Here is a 12,922-nt window from a genome sequence, read left to right as displayed (position 1 = left end):
CACCAGAGTGCCGAGAGGCCGGTGTGTGAGATGACAAATTATGGGCAGAACCAGCTATTAATCACTCATGCCAAACAAAAGAGAAGGCTGTCTACCGGTTTCTGCAAGGTGAACCCCCACTCCATTACCTAGACCAACATTATTTTATGCTGTGTTTTCCTTCCTTCGGGATTTCTTTCTGCAACAGTTTTTGAAGGCAATCTTGCTCATCAGATTTGTTATAATTTTTAAAAAGCTTCCTCACCTGATGTTTTTCATCATGCAGCTATCTCTGAACATCCCGAGTGCTGAAGTTCTAGGGATTGTCAGCAAAGAAAATTGATTTCCTTTATTATATGAAATTTGACCTTTATTTTCCCGTTATATTATATTGGTATTTGATGTGATTTTCCATTTTTGAAAGCACCAGTATGGTAAAAAGAAACTATCAGTGTCTGATATGCTAAATGCCAATTTCGGGAATTGAGTGCCCAGAGGCTAACTTGGAAATAGCTAGCTTTGTTTGCCCACTGCAACAACCTCAAATGAGAAATTATCTCATCATATTGCTCATCTAGGTTATAGTCCATGAGAGCTGTCCCCTAAAATGATTAAGCCTTAAAATAATTCTATTCTGGCCCAGAACATTATATTGGCCCACATCAATACTCACTCGATGGTGCTCCCCTTCCTACTCTTCTTCTCTGCCCTGCACAGGCTGACCGTAACACTAAGGTGCCACCAAGTTGTCTTTTGAAGGGCCCTCAGTATCCCCCTTAGTCTGGATTTCACAGAGCTTAAGTGATTTCTTAAATTAAAATGAGAGATGAAATAATGTCCTTTACTATTCTTTACCTGAATGTTAGTGCAGGTTAACAAACATGTTAATATGGACCAGACTTTGATCAACTTTTTATGTAAGAGAAGCTTCAAAAGCACTAACAGACACAGGGTAGCATAAAACTAGTTGTGTATGACATGACACATATGGATACAAAGTGTATTTCGAAACACAGCTTCCACCTATTTTACTTATGAGCCACTGGTGAAATGGATTAGCAACAGGACTATTTTGCTCATTCATTCAATCACTTAGTCATTTATTGATTTACTAAATTAATATCTGAGGAGAGCAATTCTATCCCTGAATTCTTTACTTTCTTCTCTGAATTCTCCTAGTTCTTTGCAAGTCACATATAATACTACTTATTTTTAATAAGTAACTCATAAATAATCTCTATTCTTCAGGAAATGGTGTGCTGAGAATTTTTTGTGATGCTAAGATTGATGTACAATTATTCTTACTGCAGCATTTTTTATACTAAAAATGTAGAATAATCTAAATATTTAGCAATGGAAAAAAAATTAAAAAAAAAAAAAGGGGGCGCCTGGGTGGCTCAGTCGGTTGCGCGTCCGACTTCGGCTCAGGTCACGATCTCACGGTCCGTGGGTTCGAGGCCCACGTCGGGCTCTGGGCTGAATGGTCAGAGCCTGGAGCCTGCTTCCGATTCTGTGTCTCCCTCTCTCTCTGCCCCTCACCCGTTCATGCTCTGTCTCTGTCTCAAAAATAAATAAACGTTAAAAAAAAATTAAATATTTAGCAATGGAGAAATAATTAGATGATGGTGCATGTGCATAATCGAGTGCTGTAATGCCATGTCAGTGCTCATGTGAAATTTTTAATGATGGAAAAATATTTGTTTTATAGTGTTAGTAGAAAAAGATATGAAAAAATTTGTTCACATTCCTAATAGAATTCAAATTATAATTAAATATTTATAAATAAAATGTACTGAAAACTAATAGTGATCATTTCTGAATAAGAAAATTAAGAATACTGTCACTTTCTTTACATGTAACACATAACATATAAAATAAGCATGTATATAACAAGCATATATAACTTTTACAATCACAAAACAAAACCACAAGATCTGTTTTGTGTGTGTGTGTGTTGTGTGTGTGTGTAAGACAGTATGTGTTTTAGTAAGCCCATTATGTATATCATACTATGTTACCTCTATACGGAATTCAAAAGAAAATAAAATAATAGACTGAGTCTCATGGAGCTTATAATGTAATGGGGGATACTAAAGAGACAAAAATGATTTTTAAAAAGAGCAATGCAAAAGAAGATTAACACTGAACCGGAGAAACTTATACCACAGGGTAATAACACTAAATGAGTTAAGAAATGTGGATTTAGTAGGGGCTTGGGAGTGGGAAATAGTGCATGGAGGCAGACCTAGATAGATTTGAATAGGGAGAAGGAAGGGAGAGACAAGGGAATCCATCAAAGCATGGCATCAGTCCATGTTTTCCCTTTTTTAGGCATCTTTATTAGAGGAGAGTTTATATTACATAGTCAGGATTCATTCATAAAAAAGAGGAGCCATTCCATGTATTTTAAACAGAAAAGGATATTATACAGGAAATTGGGAGCTTACAAACCATAGAAACGGCTGGACAAAGTCAGAAACTCAAGTCCACAGGTTAAAAACCTACAGAAAACCAGTAACACTTCAAAGTTCCTCTGCACGTCTATGGCAGGTAAATAGCAAATGAACACAGAGATCATCACCAAACTCATCTCTGTAAAGCCCTAGTCTACAATGAAAGAAAGAATAATGTAGCTTCTGCCTCCTTTCTTTTCAAATCTTGTATAAGTGTGTCTACTAGGCAGAAGGTCAATCTATCCAAAACACTAGAGACAAACTTGTCTAGAAAATGTACTTGTCAGGCTTGTAGCCTTTGCCACACAGGGTGAGGCAGAAAAGCGCCTAAGAATGAACGCTGAGTACCTGACTCCCCACATATTTACCACGTAGAGTTACAACAAAGCCTTGAAAACCAGGGTAAGGAATTTATCCTCAAAAAAAAAAGGGGGGTTCCTTAAACAGATGAAAAAAATACTGTGTCACAAAAGTGAGTTTGTTAAGAAAAACTATTTTTCTATGGCAAGTGTATTCTGAGTTGCTTCACTATCACAGAGTACCATGACAAAACACCAACAACCTCAAAGAACCAAAAGGAATTCAGAAGTAGAGTCAGTTATATGGGGTCAAGTTAAAGGCCATGTGCCTGAATCTCACTATACTTCTGGAGATGGTTTATACAAACCATGTAGCCACCCTGACCCTTTTAACAGGTCAGTTTGCTCCAACAATAAATTTAGTATGAAAAGCATGGTATTCAACTGTTTTTTGAAGTGTTGCTCTGATTGCAATGCACAGACCCACATTGGGTCTACAGTCAACTCTGATCAAATGACAACTGTCACAGTTCTGTGACCTAGTTCTTCATGGTGATGTTTGCACTCAAATACTATGTTCATATCATTGCATATCTGATTGTCAACATTTCTCCTTACATGGTTTAGGAAAATTATATTTTATATCTCTAATGCATTATGAATAGAATGATGTTAATATAAATTCCTACTTGCTGAAAGATAATTTGTTTATAATTATATTTCAAATGGCAAAAAAAATAATAAACTCAAAAAAGTTGGAAACCCTTAAACTCTTCTCACTTGTGGCTGTAGGCGGGTTGAGGTTAATTCCTTATAAAGGAGAAAGTCATGAAGAGTTTTGAACAATTTACCTATCCTGTCTACAACCCACTGGTCTGTAAATTCTTTGGATGCAGATGGTGTGCTTTATGTTTCCCAATGCTACTGACCTCAGACACTTGCCTACAGCTCTTGTTTGATGAATAAATCTATTCTAATAGCCTCCATATCACTGCTGCTATATCAGAAGTCCGCATGGGGAGTTAAAATGATGGAAGTTTTTTGGCCTAGAATTTTATTGTGCTAGAAGCAATTCAACAGCAGCACTAAAGGAGAAGGAGGTGGATGAGGAGGAGGAAGAGAAGGGAGAGAACAAGGAAGAAAGGAAGGATGATGGAAGGAGTTATGACATAAAATTTCTACCAAGGGCTTGAACAATAGCTTACCCAAAGGAGTTATAGTAAGAGCTGGATGAAACATGCAGCAGGACAAAATGGAATCATGAATGGTCTTCACAAGACCCCATTAAAGTAGATCTGTGTTTAATATACCCAAGCTTAGAAAGCAAGGCTGAGACTATGGAAAACTTGTAGGTAGGCTCCTAAGGTACGTTTGGGAAGATGTTCTGAACCATGACAAATCTCTTGAGTGGAGGCAACTAGAAAATTCTATAGAAAAAGTCATGATATGTGGATAGTGTTCTCTGTGATCTATAATTTCCTAAATTGATTGATTTTTTTGTAAAAGTGTTCATATTATTGACATTAATGTATGTCTCATGATCTTATCTACTCAGCTCAGCTACCAGGAACCATGATCAAAGAGAACACTTCTGCTACTTTTGGAGAATTCCTTTCAAGTCAATTTTCCTTGGATCAGCTTTCAACATAAATTTTGTCCCTTGTGGAGAAATTCAGTACAATGTATGCAGGCCCATAAAATAGGAAAGCCTATTTTCATCAAGGAAGTGGGACGCTGCATATTTATGCACAATGTCCCATGTAAATCAGGAAACTACAAAACTAAAGGCATTAAAAACTCCAGGTCTTTCTACAGAATACTGCGGTTGGTGCATTTTTATGTGCAAAAAAAGTTAAAGCTGAGACTCAAATTCTTCTGTGTGGCTCCAGTGCTTCTGCCTGAATAAAGATGTGCAGCCAGAAAGAACTGCCATCAATTGACAACATATTTTTCTTTCCAAAATTACATTTCTCTTATAAATATCCCTGGAAAACAACCTGAAGAATCCAATAAACCCTGCATCACATACTGGTGTGACCTTATTTCTGGTTAAATGTTCTCGTCAGCATCCTGGAGGAAAAACTGAAATCTGTGATCTTTTGATGAGCCATGCAGATGAAAGCTGTGATTTAGAGCTGAAGGTTTTGAGAGAGAGAGAGAGGTTCCATGTCCCGGACCCTACAAAATGCCTACCTGTGCACTTTGTCACTTTGTTCCTTTTCGGTTACCTCCACAGGCTCAAAAGAATTTTTGTGCTAATCGTATAATTAAACAGCAGGTTTTAGGTTTAAATGCACCAGGAGGGGTTTTTATCCCCCCTTTCTCTGACCCTCTCCTCCCAAACTTTTCCACCCCACAGGCAGCAGCTTTGCAAAGCTCACCTTTACTGTCCACTCGGTCTGTATTTTTATCTTATTGGCAATGATATACCTGCAGAGGTTTTGCTTTTTATCCTCTCCTATATTTCAAAGCTTGTTTCTCCCTCAGTCCTGACACTGGCGATCCTTTGTGGTTTTTCTTGGACCTCAAAGGCTTAATGGTCCGGCACAGAACTTGAATCTGTGGAAATATATCCCAACCACCTCTAACACCAGCTTCAGAGAAGTTCAGGGAGCAGCCCCTCAGAAGAGCAAAAGTAGTGCCTGTGGTTAAATGTTCCAGGGAGGTTTTTGTCTTTAAAATCAAGTGAATATATTAAAGGATTGCTTTAAAACCCACAGCACTCAGCCAGATAGCTTAGGGAGATTTCTGGATTCGCTGCGGGTATGAAGATAAAACAGTCTAAAAGTCAGTTAGCTCTCTTCCGGAATGTTTGGCAGCCCCTTTCCTGGGGAAGGCGGTGGAGAAGAGCATGGCTGGGGGAGGAGAATTCTTGCAGGAGACTAGTTATGCAGAAGTTGGTTAAGAGTAAATGCCGAGTTGCAGCAGACGCCGCACAGGAGCACGGACAGAGTTACGACAAGGGCAGTTAAGCAGATATGATTAAAGGAGGCATTCAAGTATTCTCATCAAGACTCCTGTGTGATACTTTCTTGAAACTTCAGAAGAACTAAACCACTATTTCATATCCTTGGAGATTAAAATTTAGCTCATTTCTTTGTCATGGATTATCTCTTAGGGAAGGCCTGTTGTGAAAAAGGAGACAGAGTGAGAGAGTGAGAGAGAGAGAGAGAGAGAAGACAAAACTAACATTTGTATGTTACCCATGTGCCCAAAACTGTTCTTACAAATATTAACTTGTTTAATCTTCAAAAATCTGTGCACAGGATTATTATTACTCCCATTTACATAGGAGGAAACTGAAATACAGAAAGGTAAATCACTTGTTTAAGATTGCATAGCTAGGGGCGCCTGGGTGGCTCAGTCGGTTGAGCATACGACTTTGGCCCAGGTCATGATCTCACAGTCCGTGAGTTTGAGCCCCGCGTCGGGCTCTGTGCTGACCGCTCAGAGCCTGGAGCCTGTTTCAGATTCTGTGTCTCCCTCTCTCTCTGACCCTCCCCCATTCATGCTCTGTCTCTGTCTCAAAAATAAATAAATGTTAAAAAAAAAATTAAAAAAAAAAAAAAGATTGCATAGCTAGTTGGTGGCAGAGTGGGGTTTCCAACCCAGGAAATATGACCTCACAGTCTAAGCACTCCAGCAACTGGACTTTTGCAGCACCATTAGGGCTCTATTTTTAAGGCCTGCTGAGCCTAAACACATAGCCATACACACACACACACACGCGCACACACACACACACACACACACACACACACACACACACAGGCCTCCCAAACCTCAATTGCTCAACGCGAGAGAAACTGACTTCTCATGCTGTGTCCAATGCAGATATTCTGAAGAAGCCCTGCTCCTGTGTTCCCTGATGATGGAGACATCGTCTCTACGTGTGCTTCCATAAAAACCACCCCAGTGGGAAGGGAAGATAGTGAGTCACACTACAGCTCTTAAAGCTACACTACCACTCTCATGCACACTGCATTTGAAAATGTAAGTCATACGGCTACACCCAGTCTGAAGAGAGATGAGAAATGCAGGGTAGGGGGTTAACCAGATACAGTGGATGAACAGCACTAATGATGGTCAGCACACCTCTCTGGGACCCACCCAGGTCTCTTATCTCAACAATTCGCCATTATAACTTTATCTCCTTCAACTGGGAAATGATTTTTAAATCTCCAAGGAAGACCTACCTTCCTTAAACTCCGGGTTCTCTGGTGCATGATATTCATTGAGAATATTTTTATCCATGTTACCTTAAAGCCCAAGGATTTCTGAGCATATAATCCAGAAAGAGACTTAAAATCAATGGGCTTTCTGCTCTGCATTTCTTCCCTGTGGCAACGTGTATAGTCTTATCTGCTTAACAGGGAAGACAAACAGAAGTTAACATTTCAAAAATATTACTCTGTCCCACTACTACTAAATGATGATAAAATCTGAGAGGTCAGAGATTAGTGCAAAGATTCCTTTACTTTTTCAGTCAAATCACCTTTCGGTCACTAAATTCGATCTCATTTGGGAATCGATGCATCTCTTCTTCCTAGTCTTTTTCTCTCTCCAGTTTCCATGTACACTTTCTGTTCCCCACCTTCCACTAGTGTCACAGGCAGGATCCAAGCCCTTAACATTCAAAGGCAGACCTTTCCTATGTATCACTGATGGAGTATTTAGAAATTCAGAGTGAAATTCTCTATGGCAGAAACAAGCATTTGTCATGTTAATAGTGATGGTCTTTTGCAGAAGGTTCTTCTACTGTTTATATTAGGAGGATTTCTATCCCTTTCCTCCATATAACCAGGAGATCTCACCCACGAGCGATGAGCGATCACTAAGCCTACATCCTACCATTGTTGTATTTAAGTACTTGGCATGTCCTGCGTACATGACGCTGTCTCCCACACCCATTGTTGGTCTCATCTCTCTACCACTAACACCCTTCTGACTCATTAATTATGAAATTGAAACGCGGGCACCGTCCAACTCTAATATCTCAGTAGTATTGCCTAAGTCAGTACTTTTAAATATGCCTCTGTCAGCAGTTTTTAAAGATGAGGATTCCCTTTAAAATAAAAATATAGTTGAAAAAAGATGTACAGATGGGAAATAAGCATATGCAAAGAGGTTCCACATCATATGTCTTTAGAGAAATGCAAATTAAAACAACAACGAGCTACAACTATATACCTATTAAAATGGCCAAAACCCAAAACAGTGACAACACCAAATGCTGGTGAGGATCTAAGACAACTAGAACTCTCATTCACTGTTGATGGGGATGGTACAGCCACTCTGGAAGACCTTTTGGTGGTTTCTAACAAAACTAAATATACTCCTACTGTAAGATCCAGCAATTGCACTCCTTGGTATTCATCCAAAGGAATCGAAAATTTGTGTGCACACAAAAACCTGCACACACATGTTTATAGCAGCTTTCTTCGTAATTGCCTAAACTTGAAAGCAGCCAAGATGTCCTTCAGTAGATGGACGGATAAATAAACTGTCTTGCATCCAGACAACGGACTAGTATTCAGTGCTAGAAAGTAATGAGCTATCAAGCCATGAAAAGACATGGAAGAGGCTTACATGCATATTACTAAGTGAAAGAAGCCCATATGGATCTCCTGATTTACATCGTGTTCACATGCAGATCTTTGTATGCAGCAGCTCTTGATCTAGAGATCCAGGAACTAAAAAATGCAGGATATCTGACCCCTAAACACAAAGTACAAAGTGAATACAATTTTTACATGGAACTGACAATGTTCCAACTCCCACAGTGAGATTCATTCAAAATCCAGAATGTTTTTCTTGTCATCATTTGTGCGATAGTATCAAAACAAAATAAACACGCAGAACTCCATAAGACTCTACTGGTTACTCTTATATTATTTTTTTTTTTTTACACCTAAATTCCTCTGGCTATATCATTCACTGCTATGTGACTTGATAGCACTGAGTGTATTTAATAATGCCTGGCCATTTCTATTAGAAGGGCAGTGGGCTGTAAACTTGAGAGGTAACATTACCAGCCAGCACTGGCTCTGAGGCCCCCGGTACACACTGTTCCTTGGAAGGCCACTAACGATCATGAGAGCAGATATAGAGGAGGCTCTTGGTACTAAGTTAGGGCGGAAAAATAAAAACTTCAAAAATTGACGTGGATCTTAAATTTCTGGAGAGTAGTTGTGTTTATAAAGACTTTGTTAGACTTCTAAAACTCTGTTTTAACACAATTTTTTTAAGAGGAAAGAAAGGATTTAGCACAGTAGCTCCACAGTATAGCTGTTATGTTTAACAGAGGTGCTGTTGTTTGATGTTACTTGTGGGTTTATTGATCCTTTTCAGTTACTGTGGTAGCTCTCTGTAAGAATTTTAGAGTTATTTCCCAGTTACCCACTGAAGCCTTATTCATCCTTTGCTCTTTTCTTTTTATTGCTTCCAAACACAATATATTTTCTAGCAATGAAAATGGGATTCTGTTGGAAAATAGAACAAAAGCAAGAACAAATTTATTCTCAATAATTATTGGCAAGCAATTGGGCAACAGAGTCAATAACTTCTGTTAAATTTTCTGGGTCTCAACCTAGAATTTATTCTCTTGCAAAGCTGAAATCCAGGAGAATGTTCCTGAAACCAGCACCACAATCCTGCAGAGGAGAGAAAACAAGTCCCTCTTCAGTGGCCATCATTCATTCTGTTACACACATTTTAGGCTGGAATAGAGTGTGTCTCTTTTGTTCCAGAATTATAAGAGCTCTGCTAATGAGAATGGAACATTCTAGAGTTATACAAAGAGGTGATGATCTTAGAGCAGGGATAATTAAAATACTAATGAAAAAAGCCAACGCAAAATGAAATAAAACCAACTTCTGGACTTTAAAAAAAATTAAGCCTCATCAACAAAAATAAATCTCAAAAATATGTTGAAGAAAAAATAAGTTACAGAGAAAACTACATACCATGTGATACAATTTATTTAATTTTAAAATATGTAGCTATGTTATTTATTAATACAGTGCACATGGAAATATACACACCAGCTCCAGTGTGATGGTTATCTCTGAAGGGGGAGAAGAGTGGTTCTGAGAAGCACTAAGATATGGCTTCAGCTGCATCTATAACATTTTATTTGGTGGATATAATCGATGCCTGCAATATTATTCCCTATATTTTTCTGTATCCTTTGTATATTTTATAAGTTAAAAAATTTACAAAGATTCAGAGTGCTTTCCAAATAATATGCCAACCCTGAAATAAGCAGCTGGAAATGAATGCAGACTATCATAACACCTAAAAGAAAAGTTCACAAAAAGTAACAAAGGAAGACTGGGGATAGGGGAAGGATAAGAATGAAGAACAAATAAAGTCCATTAGCCTGATCCTCTATAGGCTTTATCAATTTCTAAGAGTCCTTGCCTACGCTCAGTCAAAAATGAGAGCACAAGAATCTATGCATAATTATTTCATTTATTTCATTTGTCATTCTGGATTGCCTCACCCTTAATCAATACTTAAATTGGTCCAATTTACTTGCCTGGCATGGTGACCCAGACCATCCAAATATGAGGTGGGTCCTCAAGTGCTTTCCCCTTGTTGGGCTGTTGTTGCTACAATTTTCAAAATATAATTATCACTGAGTTTAAAGAAACCAAAAGATGACTTGATGAGTTCCCTGAATTTGAGATATACTCCTTTCTATCCTCATCTGTACAGCAATACCCCTAGATCTGCACTGGGATACAAGGATAAAGTTCATTGAACTTAAGATGAATTTCTTCAACCAGTATGGTAATTCTTTTCTTTGCTGGCTAAATAGCATGAGGAGCTCAAGAAGTCCAAGTGGAAGTAACAGCTTAAGGCTCACTGGATCTGTTACTAGATCCATTGGTAAAAGCATTACTTCACCAGTCCTGAAAATGAGAACTTTTAATCTAGCAGACCCAAAGACTGCACAGATGGGAAACACCATTTCACAAGTGGATCCCTGGAAGAGATAGTGAAAGGGCCAGTCCTACTTCCACATAGTCCCCCAAACCATTTAGTTTAGCTATTGAGTACATAGCATGAAATATTGGTCATTAGTTCAATGTGTAAACTGAAACCTTGTGAATAGATCCTGTACCTTGTGGAGAATGAAACTCTAGCTGGTACCTTAACTGAGCATTTAATAAGTCATTATACCATCCTATTAGGCAAGTTTTTCCACATGATGTGGTAAGGCAGTAGCAGTGTATCACATGGGTGGTCATGCACCCATCACCTTATTTTCTTTATGAGCGTCTCCTGTGGTATAGGCAATGGTACGCAGATATGATGTTGGTTAGTCAGGCATTCAAAGCCCTCAAAGAATAGTGTTGGCAGAGGCACTACAGGTTATGAAAGTGAATCTATATCTGAGTTATGGGATATGGGTTGGCAATTCCAGGGTCGAAATGGGTCTGATATAATCAACCTGCCCCTAAATGCCTACCTGGTCTCTCTGAGGAATAATCAAATCAAGGACGTGGTGTCAGTCAATCTGTGCTGGCAGGAGGGCAGCAGAAATCCTCAGCTTTAGTGACAGGCAGCCTCTACACCTGCCGTGACCACTACTCTGCTCACAGTCCCATTGTGTAAGTAGGGGGATAACCAAGGAGAAAGACTGACTAACATCCACAAAATGAGTCATCCTATACAGCTGATATTTAGTGACTCCTCTGAAGTAGATGCTGGTGGGATGTGAGACACAAAAATTCTCAGTCTCTGTGCCCACTCTCTTAAGTCTATCCACCTATCTCTTCCCAAAACTTCTTCATTTCTAGTCTTCTAATCTTGATCTTTCAACATCCCTAAATAACCAAACCATGTATATCTATACATTAGATCAATTCTTCATTCTCACAGCATCAACACTGAAGTGTCTGCTTGTGGTTCTGCCCACTGGGGAAATATCCCTTCATAACTGCCTTCCGTGACCATGTCTGAGAAGGATGTAATGCAGTGGTGACTCACTCTTGCCTAGAAGTAACATACTGAGCTCTGTTGGTTGTTGAAAGAAACTCACAGAACCCATAATTTTTTTTGAGAGAGGTGACAGGAATTTGAACCACCTGTTCATGCAATTTACTGTGCCTCCTGAATTTGCTTGAACATTTCTATCATAAAAGGATTCCTGCTGCACCTGCCTGGCATTATGACCTTAGAAGATCTGTTAACACCTTAAACATGACAGGCACCTCTGGTGGCATATTCACATAAGTTTCCCTCGTCATACTTTTACTCTCTCCTAGGGCACAGTAGCACACCACAAGCTGCTTTTCAAACAGTAAGTCATATTCTTCCCCAGAACATAGCACTCTTCCTGAATCTTAGAGGTCTGCACTGTGGCTCTCGTATGGGGGCTTTCCAGAGACTACACACAGTATCTGTAGGCCCAAGTGTTACCTGTAGCACCACTGAACCTGTTGGGCCACATAATTAATCCAAGAGACAGGTTCCTAGAAGAGGCTGAACAGGGATTCATTTTTGTGTGGTGTATTGAGGATGGCTGTCAGGAAAAGGGGAGTGATAGTACAAACTGTGTTTAAGTCTTAACTTTCCAGTGCCTCTGGAAATTTAGTCAAGATGAAACCATGAGGAGAGGCTCTAATCCAGTATTACCCATGTCCTTATAAAACAGGGAAAATAGGACCTAGCAACAGACAGGCACACAGGGAAAATGCCCCATGAAGAAGGCAGAGATTAGGTGACATATCTACAAGCCAAGGAACATCAATGATTGCTAGCAATCCAAAAGAAACTAGGAGAGGGACATGGATCAGATTCCTCCTGAGAGCCTGAGAAGGAACCAACTCTTCCAACACCTCATCTTAGACTTCTAGCCTCCAAAAATGTGAGACAACAAATTTCTGTTATTTAAGCCACCAGTTTGAAGTGCTTTTTACCACAGCCCTGGAAAACTAATACAGAGCATGAGGGAAATTTGGGGTGCGGTAAAAATGCTCTTTTGATTAGCATGGTGATCCAATGAGTTCAAGACTCATAGAATGTGGGGAATAAGCTCAGGAGGATTCCATGAGCTTGCACCCATGGTTTAAAAAGGCATAAAGAATTAGGAAGCCACAGGATGAACACACCCAAGATTGGGTAAACAAGATTAGGTAAACAAGATTAGGTAAACAGTGCAAAGACCCCCAGTATGGGACA

The 12,922-nt window shown here is 39.3% G+C and overlaps 1 long non-coding RNA gene across 2 annotated transcripts in view; it reads right to left on the bottom strand.

Annotated features, from left to right (window-relative positions):
• Positions 1 to 12,922, bottom strand: part of LOC128316324 (uncharacterized) — a 156,751-nt gene that overhangs the window by 130,366 nt on the left and 13,463 nt on the right. The gene's annotated exons all lie outside the window — the stretch shown is intronic.

This window comes from Acinonyx jubatus, chromosome A1 (assembly GCF_027475565.1).
Source record: "Acinonyx jubatus isolate Ajub_Pintada_27869175 chromosome A1, VMU_Ajub_asm_v1.0, whole genome shotgun sequence".
NCBI lineage: Eukaryota > Metazoa > Chordata > Mammalia > Carnivora > Felidae > Acinonyx > Acinonyx jubatus.
This window is presented reverse-complemented; position numbering and strand designations above follow the sequence as displayed.